The following is a 12,454-nucleotide window of genomic DNA, read 5'->3' on the forward strand; positions in this document are numbered from 1 at the left end:
TTTGAAAAGTAACACTGTTTGCTAACAATTTTAAATGATATTTATCTAAAGATATACGTATAATTCGTTTCCTTGTAATTACTGGCAGATGTTAGATTTCTTTACTGTGCATGACTTTATATATCTTTGTAGATTATCTTTGTCCAAACATAGGTTCCATTGAACTTGACCTGTTGGCACAAGCCGTGCGGCGACCTTCACTATGATTCATATATAAGCGACAACGAGCAAATTGCGTTAGGTTTACTTGTGCTACATTTAAGGGTGAGCTATTTTTAAATCCCTGTTCTACAAATGAATATATTTACTCTTGTATGTTAAACATATGAAACTATCTAAATTCAATTTTGATTTCATTTGTTAATTTAACATCACTGAAGTATTCATTCAAATTTTTTTTATTCATTACAAACATAATTCTTGTTTCAGGTAACATGAAGTGTATTCTGGTTTTCTGTTTGGTTGTTGCTCTTACCGCAACCGTACACGCAAACCATTGCACGGACGCATGTGATGCAACATTCACTGGATGCGTGCAAGGATGTCGTGATGCACATGCACATGGACACCATTTTGACGCATGCGAGAGTGCTTGTCAACTTGCCAAAGACACTTGTCATGCAACTTGTCATGGGCATGGAAAATAAATTTTAACCGATATATATTTGGATAATTGCACCGAGTTGTTTAAATTAGTTGTTTTATCTTCTTGCTTAAAAAGGTTGAACTACTGATGAAATATAAGAACTCTATATTAAAAAAGGCATTTAGTATAAAATGCTTGTTTCGTTGTCCGAACTTAACATTTTGTGCTAAGATTGGCTTAAAGCGCATTTACACAATTCTTAAATGTTTTACTCATGTAGTCGAGGCTTATTCAACTTTTTTTTTCAAGCTGAAAAAACGATAAAGACTGTTCACATGATAAATCTATGCTGTGCACTTTAGATGAATACTCGATTCATGATACTTACCTCTACCTCAGGCCTCTTGGACAGCAAATGTTCGTACTTTCCTCAAACTTAAACTACATAATTGCACAGTAAATAACAAACAGGTTGTGTAAATGTCAGACAGTTACTTCAGAGGAAATGGTATACCATAAGTACACATTACACGTTTGGATATAAAGTAAACCCTTGAACTGTGTTCTTAAAGAAGTAACGTCTGTAAATATGGTTCGAGTTACCCAACATACTATATCATTGTAAACATTTATTGCGTAGAAAAAGCTACAAATAATTCGATGGATTGTCTTGAAGAGATAACTGACAAATAAATTCTAGCATGACCTTCAAAAGTCTTTTTTCAGCATGTGTTGATTTTTATCATTTTAGATTCATCAATTTGAAATTATAATCTGGGTGAATTTTGTAAATACATGTATAACTGATATGAATGTCATCCTTTTAATAATAATTTGGTTAATATTTTTATATTTACTTCATTATACATGTATAAGGTTCAACTGAACATGTATTTTAAAATTTATTCATACATTAATATATATTTAAGCAAACATTTTCATAAATAACATCTTTTTAAGATTATGTTGATTATTTTATGCAATATACAAATAATCGAACTTAATTGACGGAATATAGGAAAAAATACATTTAACGGTGTAACATAGAATTGTACAAGTTATCACAAGGGGAATAAACTCGGTACTAAAAATGCCAAAATATGCACAGGAAGTAAAGGTGATTCTTGGTACAAGCTATCAAATTCCTCAACTTCCTCTTCCTTTTCCCGCCAAAGAACAGCCTTTGTTAAAAACTACCTCTGAAAAATCATCCGCTTGAGACAGTCAAAACTGTCAAATAAACAGGTCCAGAGGCAGAGGACCTCACCGGCAAGGGGAGGAGGGAGGCGAAGGACTCAGACATTCGAACCTGATGAGGTAACAACGTCCTCAGACACTGTCAATATGTCTGCTTCCATTATGTCCACACAAATAGAAGAGAGACTGCAACCACCGCGGCAAGCCGGTGCGTCATTTAACATCCCCTAAGTTATTGAGGAATCCGATTTTAATCTATTTGACATAAGTGATTACCAACCTGTTCAAACTATAACTACTTTTGACACACTTGGCGGCCACATCCCCCCTAAACTTAAGCAAAAAATTTGGGTGGGGAAATTCATTGATTTGGCACTCCTCCTCAAGTCCGCAATAGAACTCGCTAATGAAATTGAAACAAAAGGGGAACTGCAAATCAGGGAAGATAAAATGTGCCTGGTAAAGCAAAATACCAATTTTCTAGTCCTCTCTATTGAAAAATGGACAACTGCTTTTATAATTTTTTCCAGCGTTATGCTGGAGAAATATCGTACAAGAGCAAAGGAACTGTTGAAATATATGCGGGATATCCGCATTGCGGTATCTAAATCCTCTGGTTGGTACAAGTACGATGAACAATTTAGACCGAGAAAAGCTCAGACCCCCACACCTCATGGAGTCAAATCAACACCGAATTGTGGCTGCTGTTTGTCAGTAACGACAAGTCACCTTTAAATTCTGACCAGCCTCAAAATCCGTATCCCCCTCTCATCAAATATCAACATCAGTTAAATACACTAAGCAATAACTACTACTGCAACTTGTACAACAGCGGTGAACAATGTCGTTTTTACCCAAATTGCAGGTTTAAACACAGCTGCAAATATTGTGACGGAACCCACGCAGCAATCTGTTGCGATTAATTTACACATCACTGTCACACAACTCCAAACAACCCTATAGTACAGCTTACAAAAAATATCCCCTTTTCCTTGATCTCTATAACCTCCCAGACATCTTGCCCATACCTACTGACACATTACTCAAATTCATTGCATACCTGTCCATTCAAAAATACTCGGCTAAGACAGTGAAACTCTATGTTTGTGCCTTTTCATTCAATCATAAACTAGGCACAACACAACACTTCCAAGTCTTTTCTTGTATCCGAGCAATCAAAGGTCTTAAACGCAGCAAGGGCAAGACAGTTGACACCCGAGGTCCATCACTCGCCCCCTACTGACACAACTAATTTTATCTCTCCCAGCAGTCTGTTCCTCACAAAACCAGGCCACGCTATCAATTGTATTAGATTTGGGAGGGGCTGTTATTTCACACCGAAACATTTAAGCAAAGTTTAGGCAATTATTTAGACACGACGGCACATACCTAACACGCACAGGGAATGAATTGTACCTCAAAAACTTGGAGGGGGGCTTGTTCACATTTTTATCCAACACGGCCAGGAAATTCTCCTAAGACAATTTTGGTTTAACAACGCATCTCATGGGGAGGGGGGAGGGTGAATTGTTTCTTTTCTGGTTTGTGTGTGTGTATAATGGAGAACATTATATCAATGTTCGTGGCGGGTCCTGGGGGACCAAATGGGAGGTCTCTGGCCTGTGTGTTTTCCCCTCTGTCAATTAGGCGGAGGGCCGGTGTATATGTGTTGGATATTGGCATCCCATGTGCTAATGATTGGGGTTCACAAGTAGTACGCCATACTTGGGACCCCCTCCACCTTCTAACAAAGGGAGGAGGCTCTCCGGGTGTACTCAAGGTTAGCAAGTACGAGTATATACCAGGGAGCAATCACCAGAAAACAGGGTAAACAGTCATGTCCCGAGTCATCCCCGTCCACATGTCATTTATTAAGCATGTGACATATCTGGCACTTGTGATCAACGCAAGGCCCCCGTCTTGCCCGTTATGCACCTTTTGCGTGTTGGTATTTCGGTGGACCCCCAGACATTCCACAGCAGAGCAAGGACAGTGTGGCCTGTCTCAAACACCCATGGACTTTGTGGTTAACATTTTTTTGCTTTTGTCATACAGACATTGACATTTATCTGTATATTGATTATGTGCTGGCAGATGATAAATTGTGAACTGTTGCCTAGCTTGTTCTGTATTCAATAATAGCAAACTAGCAAAGCTGTGGGAGCGTGTTCTGATGAACACTGGCGGAACTCCATAAATAGCATGATGGCAGATAGTCACCCAAAATATCATGGGTATCGTGTACCATGACTGTTCAATAAATAGACTTTTTCATGGACAAAAGAAAACAATGTTGCTTAATTAGCAATGTAAACCAAATTTTTCATGAACCGATTATTCTTGTAATACTTTTAAATTCGATTTTTCCTAACTCCTATGCACGTCTTGTAGATTATCTGATGCAAGTGCCATGAAAATGATCTAACTTAAATCAAAACACAAAAAAACAATAGATGTCAAACTTTCAGGAAATGCACTGTACTTCAAATAGTTGTAAGCTTAATTAAGGATGACCGCCAATTTATATTTTATTCATTCCAAAAAAACGCATGATTTATCGTATAATAAATCACTAACTTTTTCACCTTTCATTTGGTATATGTTTCACAAAATTAATAACAATAATACTAATGACAGTCAAACAAATGCTTCCAAAACTAACAGTAATAGATGAGCATGTTTTAAAAATTAAATAAATACAATTAGTAATCTTCGTTGTGAATTTATATTAAAGCAATATGAGCTGCATTTTTCATGTTGAATTTGTTTTTACTAAAATGTTCTTTTCTACTTAAATGACAAAAATATCATGGTTTTTAAATTTCTGTTAGCCATATTTTTGTGGAAAAGGCCGTTAAGAAGCCCTATTTGGAGCAAAATTGAATTATTGTCGTCCTGTACAAAAATTGATTTGCTATATATTCCTTAAATTAATGATTTTTTCAAACCTTATTTATCACAAAAGTTTAAGTTATATGCAGACTTATCATACTAGCAGGTTTTTGCAGCAAAATAAAATTCTAAAAAATACAGCTCATATTGCTTTAATTTTTCTTACCGGGTCAGCTTTTATAGCTTTTATAGCTTCAGTTCTATCGTCAGCCTTGCATTTTACAGTTTTGGTGGAAAAGATATCAATCAACATCATGAAATGAAAAACGACTTTCCATATGACATGTGTAATACCTGTCAAGTAAAACATCATTTCCTTAAATTGCCAAGAATATATATACAAATTTTCAACGATGTTAAATCCGAAAGCATTTACTGGCTGGCTCCACCTCTTCTATTATATCTATCAATATCACGTGGGTAAGAAATAAAGTTTTCAAAAACTGCATTAAACCAGGCGTCTTATGTCTAGATTATAACAAATGTGACCTATTACTCTACTCCAAATTAACTTTTCAATAAACAAATACTTTAACAATAGTAATTTGACTTTGTTTAAATATGACCATTACATTATCGTTTAATCCAGTTGGAACAATCTGCACAACTATATGACATCTTTCGATTAATCATCTGATAAAGTTATATTACTATTTGTCGCTTCGCATATGCGAAAATTTTACAATATAAAATTAATCTGCTAATCCAAGAGACTATATCCTCCTTAAAAAAATGATTATGAAAGAAAATAATCTTCAGTGCTTTAGGTTTGAGCACTTAGGCATTAATGATACAATTAACACGAGGTCTTGAATGAGATGGGCCACGTTCTCAGACCTTGAGGGGTTATCTCTGTCAAGACCGGACCGTGGTCTTACGTTTATTTGATCCTATAAAAAGATGACCACCCTTACAATAGCCAGCACATCACAGAGAAAAATTACTAGTAAGTATCGAACTTTGTATGACTTTGATTCAAGTAGCAAACGTTAAAACTTTGCCAAGAATTTTCATGGTTCATACAGGTTATATGTGTTGTGTCTTTGGTATCTATTAACGGTATTTAGTCAATACCATTACTTTTTTCTGTTTATACTTTTATAAATAATAGTTACCTTATTCTCCTTAAGTTACATTCTTTTAGTTACAATTTTGTACAAGGAGATGCAAAATGCATTTGAAATTATTCTATTTCACAGAGCTTTATTCTAATGATTATATTATTTATTATAATAAATATTATTTGATAATAATGGTGATGATAATAATAATAATAATAATATTGTCAAAAATAAGAACAAGACATAACAATTTTTTTAATTAATAATTTGAAGGAACTAACTGTTCACAATACCGGAATGACTAATAGTATAGCCTATAGCCTAAGCAGCTATTATTATTTTTCAAAACCATGAGATCCTTATTTCTTTCATCTGCAGATATGAAGACAACACTGGTTTGTTTACTGGCCCTCTGTGCCGTTTCCTTGGTGTTTGCCAACAGCTGCAGTGACATGTGTTTGGCCTCTTACACGACATGTGAACAGAAATGTCGTGACGCTTTCTCCCACTCCCATCAGTATGACCAGTGTGCCGCCACATGTACCACACAGCGTGCCGAGTGTGACGCCAAATGCCATGGCGGCAGTGGCAAATAAATGATCGGAATTTCAAACGATTTGTTTTCTTTTTAAACAAGCAACCAATCAAACTCAATTATTATTCTTGATATGTTCAACTTTTTCGTTCTTGCATGAACAGTAAAAATTAATCTACTTTGTAACAATTTGTATGCTGTTCAGTTACTAGACTTAAAACTAGTAAGAAGCATATGATTAATGTGCAATCATTATAAATCATCTTTTTTATTGAGTTTTGCTCATATATTCCTCTAAATATTTAGTGTAGAGGAATTCTATAGTAAACAAAATTAAATTAATTTAAAATTGTTCCCAGATCACACAAAATAAATTGAAAAATTCATTAAAATATATATTGGCTTTAGATTCCTCAACAACTTTTGAGTTGATTGAATGTTTTCATATTCAAGATGTTTTGAAAAAATAGTTTCAATATGTACCATGCATTGAGAGTATTCTATTTAGAAATAATAAAGCGACATTAATGGTGCGGCGGCAACTGTTTCTATACTATACCAGGACCATGCATAAAATGTTAAATCAACTATTATTCGGGGCTTATAAAAAACATATTCGAAGAAGTTGTCTTTCATTTTGTAATTGTAGTATTGCATCCTTTTAGCTTTCTTCTTTAGACGGGGATCCAAGTTTAACAATGAAATATCTACCAATTAATTCTTTTCATGCTGTTGTAAAGGATATGACGTGTTACTTTAAGACAGTGAAATAAAATTTTCTAATCTAAAATTCTTTTGAATGATTAGAATGATTAGTTAGGGTGCATTTTAATGGTTGATTACATATCCGAAGTCAAGTTATAAACAATATACAAAACTTGACATTCTTGCATTTTTAATTTATGTGAACGAAGAACCGGTTCGTGTAGTGGCCTACGGTGAAAACAATTTCATTTTTATAAAACAACTTTAAGACATAGAAACAATATTTGTATATAAATTTTACTCCCTGTGTAATCTAATACAGCTTTTGATTAAGTGTTTATTTAATAAATTTATGTAAAATGGAATATTAATACTGCTTATCAAGATTGTATAGTTGAAGAAAAAATATGAATAAAGGTATGAGGGAAAAAAAGCAACAAAAAAAAAACTATTGTATATAGGTAAGTAGAAGAAAAATTATAAAAGATAAACAGAAAAACCAATATACAGTTTGAATAAGGCGATGTTTTCAGCCTAAAAAATATCATTGTCTCCAGAAAGCAATAATTCTAAAATTCTTGCTTGAAAAGCTGTAAGTTTAAGATAGAGAAATAACATCATAGCAAAGGCAAAGACTGAAAAAAGTGAAACATCAAACATATTCTCATTTTAGCCCAGATCTGTGAATCACATAATGGGTCACTCAAATGGCATCATTATAAAGCACTCAAAACTGATTCCTGTCTCCCTACAAGTTTGAATCAAAGTACTGAAGTACTGATGGGAGTTGATTTTATTAATTATTCTTTTTTAAATTAACGATATCTATTTTTGTATGGCAAGTAGTTTCTTAGCTGTATTTGAATAATAAACGCATGTTTTTTAAAATATGAATAATCGGACTTTTCGGACAAGAATTATGAACTATAGACAAAAAATCCACATGAATCAAACTCTACGTGCAATATGTATCAATAATTGACATATTTCTGGAAAATTGTATCAAGCAACATTGAGCTGTTTAGACTACAGTGTACTATCATTTTATTTCACGTAAAAGGGCAGACCACTGATTATAAAATGCACTGTCTTCTGTGGTACAACTACTTTTCATTCTAATTCGTAGTCGCTTTAAAAAGAAATAATGACGCTCAGTGGTCAAAATTATACCATTGTTGCAACCAATATTAAAATACAACCGCTAATGAAATAACTGGTTCAATAGTAGTATGGAATGACTTTAATTATAAATATCATTTTGTAGCTACTATTGAAACAAAGTCCCTATTGAAATAATTTATATCAAAAGAAGTTGGGAATAAATTTCATTGTAAATATCACTTTGTAAGCACTGTTGAAACACAACCACTTTTGAAATAAATATCGTTCCCCGCTTTCATAGAAAAGTTGGTGATATTTAATTGGTTTTTTCTGTCCATCTTACTGCTCGTCTGTCTACCTTCCTGTCTGTGTTGCATAGTTCTATCTACTGAGGTTTTTTAATATAATTTCTACCCATTTTAAAATTTTAAGTTTGTGTTGTTGTTATTAAAACATATGCTTCGAATGAATTATTTTGCATGCATGCTCTCCTAAATCAATAAAAAATGTGAAGGAAAATTATAGATGAAATTCTATAAAGTTTACTGATAATAATGGACATGGATTATTTTTATGTTTTTATGTTTCAATTGACTTTTATTGATTCTTAAGAAAAATAAGAATAGTATTGTCAGTTTACCTCCAAAAAAATAATAAAAATGTAATTTTTGGTAACATATTGTAAAATTTTAAAATTCAAAGACGACAAAAGTACTTTAATTATAATTTATACTTTTTTCACATGAATATCGCCATGTATCCCATACCACTTTAAAATACCATCCAGACACGAAAGTGTGTACTCACAGACAGAGAGATAGACGGACAGATATACCCAAATCAATATACCAAATATTCAGTGAATGTATGACACAATATTTATTTTAATATAGTGGTTACAAAATGGTATTATAATGAAGTTCCTTCCCAACTTCTATTGAAATAATTTAGTTAGTTAAGCACAGTTTCATGAAGGCACAATCAAAATTATGTATTTCTAGAACTGTTTTTATTAAGATATTGAAAGCTTCTACTATCCAACATCCTCTATGCCTTATACATCTTGTCCTATAACATCAATCCTATTCAGAGGTTTCAGATTTCGCAATTTTTGAATAAAATATTTCCAACTTGAGGAGATAAATATGTGTTTCTTTATTTATACGAAAAATGAAACTAGGGTTAAGCACTTTAAAAATCATATTAAAGTCAGTAAGTTACAAGTGTCCATCCAAAGAAAATATATTTGTAATTCGGTCAATTTACGTTTGAAATATCAAGTATAACCTGTATATTGTAGGTTCAAATAGGGTGACTAAGGTGAACAATCAAAAAGTAAACCTTATCAATTACGTATATATTCGTCAGTGTTTGACATTCAATGGCTATCCTATACATGACTGGAGTTGCTTATCTCGCTGCATAAAAGGGTTTCTACGTCAACCAAAGATCAGTATATTCTGCTGACATTCAGAAGTAAGTAAGTGAATATAGAACTTGCTAGATATCGTATTTAATGTTGTACTCAATTATTGCTCATTTAAAGTACTAATCTGTAAGGGTTAAGGTACATAATATTTTGCAAGTTAAGGGGTAGATATCTATTGAATGTCCTATGTGTAGATACTCATAATAATCATAGATATAAAAAGAGTGTTAATCTATCTTTTTCATGAATAATTTTGTCAGAGATATTCTAATCGGGCCTGTTTTAACCGGTCGGCATATCTGAACATTTCAAAACGTAATGTTATTTTTTATATTACTAATTGGCTAAGTGATAAAGTGTTTTAACTTTTTTTTAGCATTTGAACATGAAGATCGCTGTTGTTCTTATATTGGCATTATGCGCCTCTGCCATGGTGAGCGCCAATAGCTGCAGTGACACTTGTTTAGCAAAATACACGGCGTGTGAGCAAAGTTGCCGAGACATGTGGGCCCACTCTCACCAATATGACACGTGTGCCACTAGCTGCACCGATGAGCGCGCATTTTGCGACTCAAAATGCCACGGCGGCTCCGGGAAATAGTTTATAATGTTAGTGTCTTATTTTGTACCTCAATCGCATCAGGAATAAATTCTTGAAAAAAACTATATTTTTGCGATATTCATTTGCAATTTTAGTTTCCAAATTTCAATTTTAATTTGCGGTGTAATTTGCGTTCGCCAAATGGGATACAGGTAACATCAAAGTTGTTTGGGTTTTATCTTTGTTTTGATTAATTGACTGATTATCGAAACAAAAGGGAGAAAAAAATATTCCAAATCAGCAACTGAAAAATTAACGATTAAATCTAAAACAAAACAAAAACAAATTCAACGGCATGCCATTTCTACGTTTTTATAATTTGAATTTACTTAACAAATCTTAACCTTTGGTTAATATAAACTAGTTTCGCATTTGAATACTGGCAGGATAATGTAATTTACAAATACACATGAACATTAATATATGTAAGATGTTCGAAATTAATTACATGTACTAAGAAATTTTTATCAAATTATTAAAAATCTTTTTCAAAATCAATTACCAATGGACCCACTAATATGCCTCCGTATATGTATGTACATTGAAGTATGTACGCATGAATATTCAAGCAGTTAAAGGGGCATGGTCACGATTTTGGTCAAATTCTATTTTCATGTTTTTGTTATTTACAATACTTTAGAAATGCATTTCTAATAATCAAATAAAATTTGAGAGTCATTTGTAGAGTTATAAGCAAGATACAAGGGCTAACAATTCTTTGTAATGTAAACAAGGCTCGTGTCCTGTTTTTGTTTACATAGGTTCAAAATACCAGTAAAAAATCTTTTACCAGCTTACTTGTCTATCTTTTTATTTATTTCATGCATAGATAAACAGTTCCTAACGTTTTTCACATTCGTTTCAAGTTTAAAACTGAAATTTTTACTTGAACGTTCAAAATGTAAACAAACGCCTTGTTTACATAGCGAAGAATTTCAAGCTCTGTAACTCGCATATAACTCAACAAATGACACTCAAATTTCAGTTGCTTATTTAAAATGCCTTTCTGAAGCATTGTAAATATTAAAATCGGAATAATAATTTTTGACCAAAATCGTGACCATGCCCCTTTAACATGACTGTGTATCGTTCTTCCACAGGCCTAGTATAAACAGGCACTCAACTTTTTTTCTTATCTTTGAACCAAATATCTAAATACTGTATCAAAATGATTTTATTGCATATAACGTTAAAGCTGGAATAGTGTTTATCATTTTCTGTGTATAAAAACCATTATCCGCGAGATCCCATCTTCTAAGATTAGATAGAGGGTAAACAAATTTAACTTCAAATATAATGGCAATTGTACGAAAGACGAATAGGGCCATAAAAAATACTTATCTCGTAATTACGAGAAAAGATCTCGTTATTACGAGAAAAGATCGTAATTACGAGATAAAAATATTTTTTATGTGTTTTTATGTTTTTTATGTTTATTTTATATCTTTCGTACAATTATAGATTTAAAAAATGTATTATAATAACTTCAGAATTGTATAAAATGCACCTTCTATCCGTGTTTTGAGAAATGTCATCCGTTGTTATGGAGGAAATCCGTTAGAGGTCTACCTCATCTCTGATAATATCTTTTTAAAAATGTATTATAAAAATTATAATATTTTTGTTAATTTGTTGAAAATAATTTCTTATAACTATTCATATAAATATGAAACTTTCATGAAAAAAAACAATGCAAGGATGTTGACTATATATACACTCACTGTCCAAGTCGTCAAAATTCGGATTGTTATAAAGTACGTTATAGTATCTGGGGCAGAATAAAATGGCAACGTCGAGATTTGCTCTAACTTCTGTGAAGAAAAGGGGAAAAAAAACGTTTAAAATTTAAAAAGCAACAAAACATTGTATGCGAACAATGGTACAGCAAAGATTGCCAGAGAGTACTTGAAGGTGACAATAAGAGTTTTGAAGAGTTTGACTGTGTTCAATTAAACGAGATTTATCGTTAACTCGGGTATACGTTTACTCAGAATGAAAATAAATTTCACTGATGATAATGAAAAACCATCTATTGTGTGTTAGAGACCTATCATGGCAGTGCTATTTTTCACTTTCAAAAAAGTAGGTCAATGATCTACTTTTTGAGATAATGGCCATTGAATATTTTTTGAAAATTTAAGAAAAGTACCTAAAAATTTTACACAATGATTGAAATTTTCTTAATTGTAAAAATAATGCAAATTGCTAAATTCTTTTAAAAATGAAATACAGTTTATGAATGGCAGTGACACTAAACGGACACAAAACATTAAGTTTTCATTCACAATTTTTATGAATATTCCAGTCCGAATTTCCTCTATCAATTTCAAATTCCTACCCTTTTTTG

General features: G+C 32.5%; 3 long non-coding RNA genes across 3 annotated transcripts; all 3 read left to right on the forward strand.

Moving 5' to 3' along the window:
* Positions 1-673, forward strand: LOC105338018 (uncharacterized). Its single transcript, XR_901741.4, has 2 exons — positions 1-264; positions 430-673. It is a non-coding gene; the product is annotated as an uncharacterized lncRNA (long non-coding RNA).
* A 4,610-nt stretch (positions 674-5,283) lies between these two features.
* Positions 5,284-6,349, forward strand: LOC136272313 (uncharacterized). Its single transcript, XR_010710294.1, has 2 exons — positions 5,284-5,621; positions 6,115-6,349. It is a non-coding gene; the product is annotated as an uncharacterized lncRNA (long non-coding RNA).
* Positions 6,350-9,360: 3,011 nt separating this feature from the next.
* LOC105324597 (uncharacterized) lies at positions 9,361-10,174 on the forward strand. The gene is made up of 2 exons (XR_004595827.2): positions 9,361-9,557; positions 9,883-10,174. It is a non-coding gene; the product is annotated as an uncharacterized lncRNA (long non-coding RNA).
* The last annotated feature ends 2,280 nt before the right edge of the window (positions 10,175-12,454 follow it).

This window comes from Magallana gigas, chromosome 2 (assembly GCF_963853765.1).
Source record: "Magallana gigas chromosome 2, xbMagGiga1.1, whole genome shotgun sequence".
NCBI classification, from domain to species: Eukaryota; Metazoa; Mollusca; class Bivalvia; order Ostreida; family Ostreidae; genus Magallana; species Magallana gigas.